At 41.9% G+C, this 16,600-nt stretch overlaps 1 protein-coding gene across 13 annotated transcripts in view; it reads right to left on the bottom strand.

Moving 5' to 3' along the window:
- Positions 1-16,600, bottom strand: part of FNDC3B (fibronectin type III domain containing 3B) — a 363,980-nt gene that overhangs the window by 200,595 nt on the left and 146,785 nt on the right. Inside the window, exon 2 of one of the 13 annotated variants that reach the window (XM_039488532.1) lies at positions 6,582-6,676. The exons of the other annotated variants lie outside the window; for them this stretch is intronic. The gene's annotated coding sequence lies outside the window, so the exon portion shown is untranslated. The remainder of the gene's footprint in view (positions 1-6,581; positions 6,677-16,600) is intronic. 13 annotated transcript variants of the gene reach the window in all.

Below are 16,600 nucleotides of genomic sequence, written 5' to 3' on the forward strand. Positions count from 1 at the left end.
CCGGATGCAGGTCGCGATCCGCGAAGAGATTCACTGAGAGGAGACCGGGAGCCCCTTCATCCTATCCGCCACTGCGATGAAGAGCTGAGTTGAGCGTCTGAACAGCTTGGTACGCTCGATGTAAAAAGCTAAGGCCCTGCGGACATCCAGGGAATGTAACCTCCGCTCCTCATTGGAGGAGTGTGGTTTGGGATAAAACACTGGGAGAAAAATATCCTGACCCATGTGGAACTGTGAGCTACCTTGGGGAGGAAAGCCGGGTGAGGTCTAAGTTGGACCTTGTCCTTACAGAAGACAGTGTACGGGGGCTCGGATGTTAACGCCCTGAGCTCCGACACCCTCCTGGCCAGGAAGGTGGTCTTATACGACAAGTACAACAGGGAGCATGAAGCCAGAGGCTCAAAGGGAGGTCCCAAGAGGGCGGAGAGGACCAGATTCAGGTCCCAAGCAGGGGCCGGCTGACGAACATGCGGAAATAGCCTGTCCATACCTTTGAGGAAACGCCCGACCAGCGGGTTCGCAAACACCGAGGTATCCCCCTCTCCCGGATGGAAAGCCGAGATGGCCGCCAAGTGAACATGAATCGAGGAGAGGGAGAGGCCCAGTTGGAGGTGGAGCAAATAGTCTAGGACAATGGAGATTGGGACCCCCAGCGGATTGTGACCTCGCTGACCCGACCATATGGAGAAGCGCTTCCATTTGGCCAGGTAGGTGGCCTTAGTTGACGGTTTCCTACTATCGAGCAGCACTTGTCTGACCTGCTGGGAGCACTGCATCTCCACTGGGTTCAGCCATGGAACATCCATGCTGTGAGGTGAAGGGACTCGAGGTTCGGGTGGCAGAGGGAGCCCCGGTCCTGCGTGGTCAGGTCCGGGAGCAGAGGCAGTGTCAGGGGCGCCTGAACGGACATGTGCAGGAGTGACGTGTACCAATGTTGGCGCGGCCACACCGGAGCTATCAGGATTACCCATGCATGGTCCCTGCGAATCTTCAAAATCACCCTGTGTATCAGGGGGATCAGAGGAAAGGCGTAGAGCAGACCGACCCCCCAAGACTGTAGGAAGGCGTCCGACAGAGACCCCTGACTGCGGCCCAAGAGGGAGCAGAACCGTCGGCACTTTCTGTTTTCCCTCGAGGCGAACAAGTCTAACCGAGGAAAGCCCCAGAGCTGGAAAATTGAGCGTACCACGTCCCATCGGAGGGACCACTCGTGACCCCGGAACGAGCGGCTGAGGGTGTCCGCCAAACCGTTCTGCTCCCCTGGAAGGTAAAACGCCGTCAGGTGGGTAGCATTGTGGATGCAGAAATCCCACAGCGTGAGGGCTTCCTTGCACAGGGGAGAGAAGCGTGCACCCCCCCCGTTTGTTGATATAAAAGACTGCCAACGTGTTGTCTGAGAGGACTGAAACACATCTGCTGGCCAGGTGGGACCGGAAGGTCAAACAAGCCAGGCGAACCGCTCTCAGCTCCCTGACATTGATATGCAACTCGAGGTCCTCCGGCGACCACAAGCCCTGCATCCTTAAGTGTCCCAGATGCGCTCCCCAACTCCGATCCGAGGCATCCGTTACCAGGGAGAGGGAGGGTTGAGGGGCAGCGAAGGGGACACCCATACACACTTTCTGTGGGTCGAGCCACCACCGCAGCGAGCCTAGCACCAAGTGGGGAATGGACACCACTGAGTCCAAGGGGTCCCTGGCCGGGCGGTATACTGTCGCTAACCAGGACTGTAGCGGGTGAAGCCGGAGTCTGGCGTGGTTTACCACATAGGTGCATGCCGCCATGTGACCCAACAGCCGGAGGCAAACTCGCGTTGTGGTAATCGGGGCGCGGTGCAGCCCGAGGATGAGTTCGGAAATCGCACGGAACCTGGATTCCAGCAAGTACGCTCTGGCGTGCGTGGAGTCCAGAACTGCTCCTATGAACTCTATTCGTTGCATCGGAAACAGGGTGGACTTGGCTTCGTTCAAGAGGAGGCCGAGATTGAGAAAGGTCCGCCTGATGAATGACACCTGGGTCTCCACCTGCTCCTTGGAGCGGCCCTTTATGAGCCAGTCGTCCAGGTAGGGGAATACCTGGATGCCTCGCCTGCGCAGGAAGGCCGCCACGACTGCCATGCACTTCGTGAAGACCCTTGGAGCAGCTGACAGGCCGAACGGAAGCACCGTGAACTGCAGATGGGCGTCGGCCACGACAAACCTGAGGTACCGACGGTGTCGGGGAATTATGGCAATGTGGAAATAAGCGTCCTTTAAGTCGAGGGCAGCATACCAATCTCCTGGATCCAAGGAGGGAATAATCGAGGACAGGGAAACCATGCGGAACTTGAGCTTTCGCACAAACTTGTTCAGCCGCCGCAAGTCTAGGATGGGTCTCAGGCCCCCTTTCGCCTTCGGTATTAGGAAATACCGGGAGTAGAAACCTTTGCTCCTGAGCTCCCGAGGGACTTCCTCCACCGCCCCTGCCTCCATGAGGGACTTCACTTCTTGACTTAGAAGTTGCTCGTGAGATGGGTCCCTGAAGAGGGACGAGGAGGGGGGTTGGTGTGGCGGGATGGAGGAGAACTGGATAGAATATCCCCTCTCTACCGTGCAGAGCACCCTGCTGTCCGACGTGATTCAGGACCAGGCACAGTAGAAGGGGGACAGACGTGACCCAAAGGTAGGGGTAGAAGGATCCAGAGTCTCGATAGGTAGGTCGCCCTTGACCGTACCATCAAATAGGGGGTCTAGGCCCCGATGGTGGTCTCAATTGACCGGATGCCTGGCCGGAGGGGGACTATACACAAGGATAGGACACTGCTAACTTGCTATGCACAAGAGAAGTTCCAGCTAGCCGTCACTGGCGGTAAGAAGGAACTGAGGGGGTGGAGGGTCAGCGGGCCCCTTTATAGGGTGCCATAGTGGCGCCACTCCAGGGGGTGCCAGGGCCGACCCTACGGACGCTGCTAGGGGAAAATCTTCCGGCTGGCGTGCACGCGGCGCGATCACACCTACTTTGAATGGACATGAACAACCACTCGAAGAAGAACATGCATTTATGTAGCTGCATTAATTGCATGAGCATTTTGCTAATCTGTCCTTCCAATGTTGCAAGCATTCACTCTTCACAAGTATCTTCTGCTCAAAGCATCAATTTAAGGAGATACCACTAGAGCATCAGGATGTCCAATTGTAATAAGCACTAATAAGATTAGTGTGTTTTACAGGTACTACCAATATCAAATGTATTAAGCATCACTATGAAGATTAACTGTTTTGCTGCCCTAACCTGCATGATTAGTTAGCATGAATAAAGATTTCTGTTCAGCTACTACAATAAAACTCTTCTGATGGTTGGCTCATCGGTTGCCACTGCATAAACACTTGCAGAGTATGTTGCAAAAGTTTAAGCATTGAAAATAGGCATAATCCCATGACAATTCACCAGCTGGGTTACAGTCTATAAATCTCAATTGTCTAGACCATAAAACAAGAAACAAACATCTGTCTAAAATTAGTTAACTAGTACAGCAAATGCTGTTAAAGAAATTAGAATTACTACTGAAAGAAATGGTGAAAAAAATATATTGAAAATCAACCCTCTAAACTTAATCCATTATCACACAAAAACATTGTGCACATGATCAAATTCTTCTCAGTAACCTGAAGCTAGCAGGCTGCTGACTACATGATGAATAGAAAGACAATGTGGGTGAGGTAATATCTTTTACAGTATTGGACCATCTTGTGTTGGTGAGAGAGCCAAGCTTTCAAACTTACACAGAGCTCCTCTTCAGGTCAGAAGCAGCAGCTCTCTGTAAACTCAAAAGCTTGTCTCTCACACCAATAGAAATTGGTCCAATGAAGATATTACCTCATCCAATTTGTCTCCCTAATAACCTGGGACCGACACGGCTACAACAGCACAGATTACATTATGAATTTCAGCGTAGACTTTCCATGACATTTATATAGAAAGCAAATGCATCAACCCCTGCCTCATCATTCAGTGCACAGGATGGACCTGTTCTGGCAATGAATCAGGGCTGTGTAGTAAAGGAGGTTGTTGTCCATAGGATCCCTGCCTCAGTTCTTGCAGAATTTGGAAGATGTGTAATGAACAAGTCGCAAAGTTGCAGAAAAAGAAAGGAAGGTCTCATGGTTAAGGCCAGAGGTGAAAGTAAGCATCAGCCCTGAAACAGAGGTACTTCTATCTGCAGAACAGATACAGTTGGAAGGCATGGTTTTGTGCCATCAGAATCCTCATTAGAACAAACACATCGACTGGCACAAAAAATCCCAAAAACTTCAGGTCAAGATTTTTTTTTCATGCAAAATTGTTTCTAAATGGATTATCTTTTCATATATTAGCAGTCTTCCTCTTACTATGCACTTTCATGTTAAAACTATAAAAAGATCAATGCACCATACCTTTATAAAAGTGCTTTGTGGCCTACTGATTTGTCCAAATTAGCAGTGGAATGAAACATTCAAGGGCCTAATCCTGCATCTAAGGACCAAATTCCTAATGGGAGTTTATGACTCTAGAACCAAACTTTTCGAGCAGGTCCATACACTCAATCTGAGACACAGTGCAAGATATATCTGTTTAATCAGAATTTTTAGTTTGGGAGGAATTTAATGCTCTCTAAGAGACTGAGATGGGGGCAGCTTGATTTTTATGGCCAATATTGATTATGTGTTAAGTAATATCCATTTTAATGCTTATATTCCACATAGCTATGTACGATATGTATTACTGTATTAAGTGCCTGACGCTAATATAGATCATTTGTTGGTAGAGGGACACGAAGCCACTAAACACTGGATATGCTGTAACCACCACAAGGGATGGAAATTAATCTATGGACACATGCTTTTGCCATTGCAACCTCAAGACAACAAAACAACACGTCAATGATGCAATGCTTTTTGTTGTGGGTGTTAATTTTGTGGCATGTCACACAGAATGCATTAATTTACAGAAGTTTTGCTTTGATCACATCCTCTGTGAAAGATTACTATAATCACACCAATACCAATTTTTTGTGATATTAACAAAACAAGACACATGCTCCAATTATTATTTATAATATAATTATTACATTACCATGGCAACACCAACATGATTGTACAGTCAGATGTTGTGTACGACAGCAGCAGAGACACTACCACGAGGATACTTCAAAACAAAAACTTATAATTTCGACACATATTTTCATTAGATGATAATTAGGCGACAATGGTTATTTGGTACTCACCCACTCACAGCAAGAAGCATTGAATAGCTAAACAATGCAACTAAAACTAAAGCCAACTGGCAAGACAACACCTTTCTGGCCCTGAAAGGGCATGATTAATAATTGGAGCAAAGAACTGAGGTGCTAGGACTAATGGGTTCTATTCCTGGCTTTACCACCAACTCAGTGGGGCCTTGAATGAATCTGATCTCTCTGGGTCACAGTTTACCCATCAATAAAATGGGTAATAATATCTACCTACCTCACAGGAATATTACACATCATCATTGGTACAACATGTTGAGACCCTTAGGTGACAAGCACTATGTGAGCACAAATAAATTAAGAAGTGATCACTGAAAATAGTGTGTCACTGTCCATACAGCCCTGATTCCAGGAAGCGGTGCACTATAATCTGCATTCTGGGAAAACTGAGTTATGATCTAAACCTGAAAGTACAATTTAGAGTCATCACACCTCTACCTTCTCTTCATCTTGCTAGTCCATTCATTATTATGCCAGCAGCAACCTTTCCCTCAATGTGCATATGTACAAATGCTAATTTCAGACTTGAGTAGTGACAGTCAGGAACTGGGGGTCAGGTTTTTATATACAGAGGGCATCACTAAAATACATAATTACCATTGGCTAGGAGGTAGAAAATGAGGATCTATTGTAGTTAATATGGTAAATGGTAATTTCCCTGAGGTGAAAGCACATATTTAATGCCTGCCAATGTCCATTCCTTACAACAAGTCAAAATTTTAAAATAGCACTGCACATTTTGCAAGTCAGGGCTGGGAGTTTGTTTTTTAAGGCCTTGAATTTACCCCAGAATAATTTGGAAAAAATGTAAAGCCAAGATAAAAAAGTGAAACAAGCAATCTAGTGTTCTGAAATCACAGTTGTCATGACTTCAAAGATATTGCTCGCTACCTTTACTACTCATGAATTTAATCATTGTGTCTTTGTAAGAATCTTCTCCCCCATTTCTTATAATTTTTCAATAATATAGAAATGTAGACACTGAAGCAGCACATTTAAAAATCACACCTTAAACACAGAGCCCAAATCTGCTACTCCATTCATGTACTGATATCTGACCAGGGAGCAGGGGGGGCGGGGAATGGAGGGTCACGTATCCCCCCATTTGCTGCTTGGTTGTACTGAGCATGCTCAGTAACACCGCTGAAGCCAGCTGCCTTCTCCTGCCCCCTCCCCCTCCACCCCCACTACCAGCAGGCATGGGTCGTCTCTGGTCGGGAGGATTATATATACACAAACACTGGAGGTGACCAGACCTTTACTGCAATAAGATAAGAACAGTCACTTGCAATAACTTTTCATGGTTCCTCTTTACCTTCTGCTGTGTCAGGCTCTCCTTTTTATATAAGGCTCTTCTATACCTTGGTTTGCTCTTAGCCCCCTTTGGATTGGCTTCTCACTGTCTACCTGCTTCTGCAACAAAAAGTCCCCTTGTTATGTGGAATAGCTCAGTTGGCCTCCTCACTCGCCCCACAACGTTGTTGGCCCCTGAATCTCACTCCTTCTCGTATTTCCAAATTGGACCGTTGGGGGAACGGTGTTCATTGTGGCTCCCATTTGGTACTCACAGGAACCTCAATGAACAGCTTTCTCCATGGTCTAGTTTGGAACTACACTTCCCACTTTAATACCTTTAAAAACAAACAGCATTTAAAATCTTGCTTCTAGACTGTGATATCACTATATTCTACAAAATAAACTTAAATACCAAACATACAGACTCATTTTTCTATGGCCCTGGATATGCAAACCCCGCTGATCTAATGGTGTAGCATGATGCAACAACAGAATTTGACTAAATGCCGAAAGAGAACATTAAAGAATTAACTGTTTACAAAACGTAAATATAATAAATTATGTTTTTCTAGTTATCATTGTGATTTTTTTAGTTCAAAACTGAGGCTCCTGAATATCTCAATCTGGTAGTACTTCTAAAATATTGTAAACACTCACTTGGAATATGGGGAGTCGCTTGTCTGCTGGTATAGGAATTAAATATTGACTGTAAAATTCATTTGTTATTCTGAAACATTTATCATCTAGCAGTTCTACAGATACGACAATCTTTATCCTCCAGAGAAACAGGATTTCTATAACAGCTTGTAATCTGGAAATCATTTTTCAGATGTTTATTGCTGAAGGATTTTTAGGAGCACAACATACAGTTTAGATATATTTCATGAAGTATGTTGGTTATTGACAATGTTTTTAAACTGTATGAGAATAGCAGTGTCGACTCAGGGGTTTATACTTCTTTGGCTTGCTCATTTTCAGCCAAGAGGAAACAAATACTTTCCTTTCAAGAGAACTTGTTTGTATAATTCACGCAGCTTGGCAAGGTTTTCACGGGTGCAGTTATCATGGAATAATCACACTGATACGGGCCTCCCCACCACTGACGTTCCCAGAGGGGTTACCGCTCTAAACAACAGAAAGTCAGCTAGGACTAAAAGTCTGGAATCTGTAGAAAGCAAATGGGAGGGCAGGAATGCATCCTCTCTTTGTGAATATTTAAGGAATGCTCTTGACTTCATCGTAACAACTGTAAATTGAAAACCTAACTAAATATTTGCATTTCTTGGTTCTTGACCTTCAGTGTCAAGATTTAAGGATTCAGTTACCTGGCTTAACAGTACAGCCTTGAGTGGACTGAGGAGTTTGTTTTAAACAGTTGTTACTGCAATATTATGGATATGAAATTTCTCCCCACCAAATTATTTTTATTAAAAGGCTGTGAAATGCAGTGTTATTCTACTTACTGAATAAATCTTTTTAAAATTTTTGAGTGACAATTTAGCATTTTTAACTGAATAAAGGTCAAAATGGTAATAGGTGAAACTCTCAGGCCGAATTCATCGCTGCGCTGGAAGGAGCAAAGAGTTTGCACAGCCATTAGTGAGGGACTGCTGGGAGCTGTTTGCATCAAAGAAACAGATATTATGAAGAAAAGGTTTCTCATTCACTAATAGGACCATATTAAAGAAGGTCCATTTTCATTCAAAAATGTTTCTTAGAAGAAAGCAGAGAAGTAGTACAGTATTTCACAGGAGATTCCCTCCCTTTCTTCCCCCTAAGGCTGGTAAATTAGTCCAATTTAGTGAAAGGGAATGAAATATGAAAAACCCACAATAAAGTTTTTAGATATCATTGTGAATATTAGCTACAGTCCTGCCTCCCTCTGTCTCACACACAAAGGTGGAGATTGTATATTAATCTGGGAGCATGTGAAATTCCATGGATAAATTAATGATAGAAAGGTGAGGGAGGTGTCATTTGATTTGTAAAAATCTACAGAATCCTAATTTCAATGGGGTGTCATCCTCTATGGAGTGTCGGGGGGACTCACTGCTTGACCAGTTGGAGGAAATTTTATTAATATGTCATCAGAAATGGGTTGAGTTGGGTATAATTCAAAAGCCCTTTCTCCCACGAACACAATGGTACCAAATAATGGCAAACCTGGAACAATTATGTAGCTCTATAGTCAATAAATGTTTTTTAAAAAAATCAACGGTTTTAAATTATACTTTAATACGAGTATTCAAACACGGCGCCCTCACAAACTTAAACTGTGTTATCAGTTAATGCTCAGAATAGGATACCTAATAAATTATTTTAATGCTACAGAGTACTATAAATGGAAGGAGTACTTCATGTTGATTAAAGAAGCAATTCGGTGGTACTGAATACCAGCTTTATTATTAAAGAGTTGTAATGAGGCACTGGTTAAGATGCTGGTATCCAGCCAGAAATTAGGGAAATCCATCCACAAACTGTATGCATACCATTACATAACGTGCATTACATGGTTAACTATAATCCCAACGTCATTAATTATAAACTTCTAGTTTTTATTTTGCTCTTGATCATTTTTAGGCATGAAAGGGGAGAGGAAGAGTACCAACTAGAAGCTAAATCTTTGGAAAATACCATCGCAGAGGATCTGTTTAAAAACAACGCTCTGTGGCATTTTATATGCTATAAACAGTGCACACACAAACTGAATTTGACACGGCTGAACAGGAAATACACTGAGCATCAGGAAAAAGTTGAAGATGCTGGGACAAGTGCCAGCTGAGGGTGAGACTCGCCTTATACTAGGTCCCCTGGCATACATTTTGAGAACACCTGCTTCTTCTGTAGTAAGCTGGAAGCCCAAAGGCAGGCATTGATCACAAATTCAACATGTGAGACAGGAGAGAAACTGTATCAAGCAGTCATTCTGAACAAGAATGTTGTATGGAAAGTAAAGTTAAATGGGTGCATGGACCCAAACAAGACCCGTGCATACTACATTGTGTATCACAGTGCTACACCAAGAAGACATGTAACATGTTGGATCAAAAAGTAAAAGCAACAGAAACAAATACTGATTTTACTACTACAAACCATGAGGTTCAGCTGGAGTTCATTAATTGCCTAGCAGAGGCGCTAATGGATGGGAAAGTGGTGACAATGGCCAAAGCAGAGGCTAAGTACAGAGAAATGTGCACTTTGAATGGGACTGAAGAGGAACAAATGCTTAGCAGAAAGGCTAAATTGAAGATGAAATGTGGGATATGGATGTAGTTTTCAGCAATCCTATCTGCAGAAATGAATCACAGCACATATCCTTAAAAACTAAAAGGCATAGTGCTATCAAAAGTGGAAAAAGCATCAATCTCAACAGTAATGTGAAGAGACTGGTTGAAGCTGCCAAATTTTTATGGAAAAACATTTTGTTTTGCAGTATGTGGGAGTTTCAGGGACCATAGCTGATGCCAAACCTGAAAAAACAATATTGCATGCCCTGTAATTCTTCTTTAAGTGGTGCATCAGCAGTCACAGAGACTTCAGAATGAGCAAGTATGGCAATAAGCATGTGGAGCACAAAGCCTCACATATGAGTGCTTGAGTGAAAGGCAGGTTTCCAACACACACACACACACACACCAACTGTGCGGCATGTGTGTAATCTACCACTGCAAGTACCTGTTGGAAAGACCAAATTATGTTACTGGAAGGTGTATGATTCAGCCTCCAAAGACACACCCTTGCTCTAAAGGTGCTTGAAACGGCTGAGACAGTCACTGATGAGGTCATAAATATACTGGAGGCGTTCATATGCTGAGTTTAACATTTGAATATCAACATTACACTTGCAGAGCTATGCAGGCGGATGTTTTCCAAGATGCAGACAAATGGAGAAAAACTGCCACCAACAAGGGGCACATTTATACCTTGAATCAAAAGGGAAAATTATCAAGCAATGGAATGGCTCTGGGATGATCAAGTGCATCCAAAACTATCCTCCCCTGTCAAGTATGGATGGATTTTGGAGGATAGGCTGATCACACCAGTTGTGTGTGAAATACCATGCACTTCTGAATCAATCCTTCAGCTAATCAAATGCTCCAGGGCAAAGACCAGAGATGCTCACCATCCTGCAAATGTTTGGCTAGCAGCCTGTGCTGTATGGAGATATGCAAATGCAGCGTGGACGAGGATCAGTGGGACAACATTCTATCCCTAGACAGAGACAACACTGACAATGACTTTGATGAATAAATGTTTCCAGTTCTTCATGCCAAGGCTAACTTTCCTAGGATTACTAAAGGTCGATGTGGGATTTTTTTAATGTAGGCAATGAATCCCTGTGTTAAAGTGCCATTAAAAAAATTAATTTTTATTTTCTCGAATATATAACTACATAACTGTTCTTGGTTTGTCATGTTTGGTACCATCGTGTTTGTGGGAGAAAGGGCTTTCAAATGATACCCAACTCAGCCCATTTCCGATGACGCTGTATTATCAAAATTTCCACCAGATAGAGAACTTGGAGCTGGGTGCCACGGAGTAGGAGCAGCAAGTATTCCCTGCCAGGGCATCGAGGGTGACAACATTGAAATTATGATTCTGTAGAATTTTTACAAATCAAATGACACCTCCCTTACCTCATCATTAACTTACCCATAAAATGAGATTTCACCACTTTATGCTCCCAGACAATATAATTTAGTTATGCTGCAAAAGTAAGGCTTGAAGAATGAGGTCTCTAGACCAAACCACAATTCCAAGGTTCTCACAGCTTGCTGCACATTTTATTAATAGCATCTTACACAACAGTGACTAAAACAATACATTGGGTCATACAACTCAGCACATCAGTCCTTCCAGTCACAACTAAAATAAATGAAAACAATCAAGACTGGGTGACTCAGAAATTCCATCACTAGTTCTGAAGAAAGCCCTGCTTACGTAATAGCTCTTATTGCTTGAGTAATGATGAAGTTCTGTCCCCATGAAGAACTCCAGGGCTTGTGACTCTGCTACTTCTACTGTACATGGTTGTGTAAATTACAAATCCAACAGTAACTTTTTGTGGTGTGTGAACATCAGTATACAAGCTATTAAACAAAGAAAATATAGCGCTACACTAGACAGTGATGCCAATTGCAACTAAGGTCAGGCATTTTATTGAATTAGAAAGACTAAAAAAAAAAGATCAGATTTTACCATATGTTAATTCTACTTGAAGTTTACAAGAATTGCATCTCATTAGCTCTTTTCTGCTCAAGTCTTCACTTTTAGCATAATCTTTCAACTAGAAATTTAAGATTTCATAGATGCTCAGTAACTTATTTAAGTGTTTGAGATGCATATTAAGAAAGCTTACTGAAAAGCACACACAAATATGTTAGCTTCTTGCCTTTGTTTGCATTATGTGTGCACTCCTAGTATCACTGAATACTTAATGCAGCAGCTTCAAAAGCAGAGATCTCAAGTTCCATAGAATATCAGGGTTGAAAGGGACCTCAGGAGGTCATCTAGTCCAACCCCCTGCTGAAAGCAGGACCAATCCCCAAACAGATTTTTGCCCCAGATCCCTAAATGGCCCCCTCAAGGATTGAACTCACAACCCTTGGTTTAGCAGGCCAATGCTCAAACCACTGAAGTGATGGCTGTGTCCCTTTTGTCCCCACTCTTTGAGCCTACCCTTGGCTCGTCCTCCCTAATAACAAGGTTACACACTCCAGACTTGGGAGGCAGGTTACTCACGCAGAGACCGGAAGGAACACAATGGTGAGTGTCAATGTGTGTGGCAACAGTATTCACACTTCTTTTTTATGACTCAAGGTATTTAAGAAAGGCTATAAATTGTGAGGTTATAAACGCATAAGGTTATAAGTTGTGCCATATTACTTAATTTATTTAATTCTCCTCCACTGATGAACCACTATGGTGAGAGGAGAAAATCAGCCAATCTTTAGAAGATAACTTCATCCAGTGATAATAGAAAAATGTGTACTGCAGGCACAAACTCTCATACTTCAGTTATGGAAGTGGGGGTCTCAGGAGAGGACTAAGCATTTCCACACTCCCTTTCATTCTACCCTACCCCACTAGAATTTCCACCTCCATGAGCCTCCCATCTTTCAGCCCTACTGATGTTCTCTATGAGCAATGCACACTTCTCCAGCAGCTGGCAGGTTTGTCCTTTTAAATAATTCAGAACATTTCAAGGCTTCCTCATATCAGTTGTTATAAAGTGCAGAGGAGAAATGAGGGCTGACACTTTTCTGCTGAGACGGGAAGCCCCAATGACATTTTATTCTAGCCTCTGAGAACCAGAAGTGCATAAATCTTTAAGTCCAGTACTGAATCCAGGATGTCTAGGAGCTACCAGAAAACAATAAAATGTGTTTATATCAAAGTTATTTACTAGGGAAAAGATTAATAATAAATAACACTTTGCACTTGCATAACATCCAAAAATCCCAATAAAACCTCTCCTGAGTTAGGTCAGTAGCATTATTCCTCTTTTAGAGAAGACGAAATTGAAGAAGATTTGCCCTCAGTCATACAAGTGGAAGAGCCAAGATTAGAACCAAAATATTATGATTTTCAATTCTGTGCTCTAACCAGCATATCACACTTTCTTATTTCTTGGAGGGCCTCAATAAGTCCTATAACCTTCCATACTCGCTCAAAGCAAAGAGTTATAAAGACTTTTCAGAAAACATGGCTTGTCATTGTGCATTCCGAGTACATCTGAATTATATTAACTCGGTACAGATCCTATTAGCAAAATTATATTTTCCAAAACATAGTATTTCAGAATAAAGAAAAGCTTATTTTGTACCATGTTTTAAAGAACTTTTTTTTGCCATATACACAATTATGAGTTACTAACTAATGGCAAAACTTGAATCTACAAACCTGACATAATTAACAATTTCAGGTCTAGTATCAATACATTCTCTGTACTATTGTATGATACTGACTCTGCTGTTTGCTGCAGTCCTTTGTGTTTGAAATCAAAAGACATGGTCACTATCTTGCAATATATTATTTAAGTGAAAACATCTCAGTTCTGGGAATTCCTCCGTTTCATAGTGTAAGCAAGCACAAATGACCTACACTTTTTTTTTTTTTAATAAAGTTAGGGCAAAAGTGTGATTAGCCTACTTAAAGGGATAAATTCAAAACACCCTACGGAAATGTATACAAAAATATAGGTGATTGTCTTGAATTGTATTATTTGATAGGGAGTTGAGATCAGCATACATGAATATATGGTCAGTCCAGTTTTAAAACTTGGGATTCTAAGATGGATGATGAAACTCCCCATTTGAAAATTCAAATCAGCACGGAGGTATACATTTATATTGTCTATGTATGTTAAATGTATATTTGGAGGCCTAAATACCCATTTGAGCACAAACTGGATTTTTCATCTAATTTAGGCTTCTAAAGTTGGGAACACAGTCTCTACTTTCAGTTCAATTCCACATTTGCAGGAGTTACAGATAACCAAGGTATCAGATGCTAAGAAGTTCACAGGACAAGTGAAAAAAATTAACAGTGCAATTCTCTATGATGGTGAAAGTTTTGAGACCTGCAGGGTGCCATTACTCTGTATTGTCATGCAGGGTAAATACCACGGTTCCAACTTCCATCCCACTCTCTTGCTTTCGCATTGGGCAAGGAGAGTTGCAGAGACAGTATACCAGGCTCCTGGCTGGGAGAAACTGCACTGGGTTGCTAAAGTGACCCCCTCTGGCAGATGAAGGAGCATGACTGATACATTTAAAACTGAGGATGTCTTTTGCTAGAAGATTATTGGCTGCAGTACAGTGTTTATGGATTATGGGTCTGATCTTTTCAGGTGCTGGGAACCTGCAATCATTAAATTAATAGAAGTGGCAGGTGCTTGGCAGTTCTCAGGTTTAGGCTCTAAGTGGAAATTTGTCTGTCATACAATGCACAATCAGACATACGTCCAGAGATTGTTGTGTTTTAGGGACTGCACTATGAGCCTAGATGATTGTGGGGAAAATACAACACATTCTCAGAAGAATGGAAGCTACAAGTGCATGTTAAATGCATGAACATAATAAAGATTAGAATACTCTGTACATACTGGTCTCCACAGAAAAGAAATGATTTGATTTCATTTTCCTGCAAATAAAAGGATGATGCAGTTTCAAACCAAATGAAAATTTTCAGAAAATACCAATAGCTTGAAATTGTAACATTCTGCAAGAACATGATGGCAGGCTGCCAACAAACCTGGGCTTTCAGGCTCCCAGGACATTAGCAATCAAGAGCCTGGAAGCCCTGGTTCCTGGTTTCACAGCTCCTTGACAGCCCAGTCCTTGGCAAATTGTTCCAATAGTTAATTACTCTCACTTAAAAATGTACGTCTTATTTCCAGTGTGAATTGTCGAGCTTCAACTTCCAGCCATGGGATAATGTTATACCTTTCTCTGAACGGCTGAATAGCCCATTATTAAATATTTGTTCCCCACAGAGGTACTTATAGACTGTGCTCAAGTCACCACTTAACGTTCTCTTTATTAAACTAAAAAGACTGCGCTCCTCGAGTCTACCACTATAAGCAGGTTTTCTAAACTTTTAATCACTCTTGTGACTCTTCTCTGAACCCTTTCCAATTTATCAATGTCCTTCTTGAACTGTGGACACAGTATTTCAGCAGAGGGCACACGAGTGTGAAATACAGAGGTATAACAACCTCTCTACCCCTACTCGAGACTCCCTTCTTTATGCATTCAAGAATCACATTAGCTGTTTTGGCCACAGTGTCACACAGGAAGCTCATGTTCAGCTGATTATCTCCCACAGCCCCCAAATCTTTTTCAGTCACAGCTTCCCAGGATAGAGTCCCCCACCTCATAAATAAGGCCCAAATTCTTTGGTTTTAGATAGATACAAACACACATTGTTGGCCAGTTTATCAAGTGATACAGATCACTCTGTATTAGAGACCTGCTCTCTTCATTATTTAGCACTTTTTATCATCTGTAAACTTTATCAGTGATGATTTTGTTTTATGTTTCCTTCCAGGTCATTGACAAAAATGTTAAATAGCAAAGAGCCAAGAACAGTCCCCTGAGGGACCCCCTGGAAACAGCTGCTCAGTGACCATTCCTTATTTGCAATTACATTTTGAGACTGGTCACTTGGCCAGTTTTTAATCCATTTAATGTTGCCATGTTAATTGTATACTGTTCTAGGTTTTTAATAAAAATGTTTTGCAGTACCGAGCCAAACACAGAAATCTACGTATATTACATCAACACCATTATCTTTATCACCCAAACTTGAAATCTTGTAAAAAATGCCAAGTTAGTTTGACAGAATCTATTTTCCATAAACCCATGGTGACTGACATTTATTATATTACCCTCCTTTAGCTCTTGATTATCTGTATTCCATTATCTTGCCTGGGATGAATGTCAGCCTGACAGGCCTACAATTACCTAGGTCATCCCATTTACCCTTTTAAAATATTGGCATAACATTAGCTTTCTTCCATTCTTCTGGAACTTCTCCACTGTTTCAAGACTTACTGAAAAATCAGTGACAGTCTAGCAAGCGCCTCAGCCAGCTCTTTTATACTTCTTGGATTAAAGTTATCTGAACCTGCTGATTTTAAAATGTCTAACTTTAGTAGCTGCTGTTTAACATCCTCCTGAGATACTAGTGGAATGGAAAGAGTGTTATATGATGAGGCTACATCATTTGTTTTTTCCTCAAATACAAAGCAGAAATATTTATTGAACACTTCTGCCTTTTCTGTATTATTATTGATAATTCTACCATTTCTATCCAATAATAAATCAATACCATTGTCAGGATTCTTTTTGGTCCTAATATACTTTAAAAATTCCTTCTTTTAGTCTTTAACTGTACTGATCCTTGTGTCCCTTTGCTTCTCTTATCAATTTTCTACAATTCCTAGCCTCTGATTGATATTCATCATCATCAACTTCCCCTTTCTCCCATTTGTTTTTATTTACACACACACACATACACAAACTTGTTATAATA

The sequence above is a fragment of the Mauremys reevesii genome, linkage group 9 (genome assembly GCF_016161935.1).
Source record: "Mauremys reevesii isolate NIE-2019 linkage group 9, ASM1616193v1, whole genome shotgun sequence".
NCBI classification, from domain to species: Eukaryota; Metazoa; Chordata; order Testudines; family Geoemydidae; genus Mauremys; species Mauremys reevesii.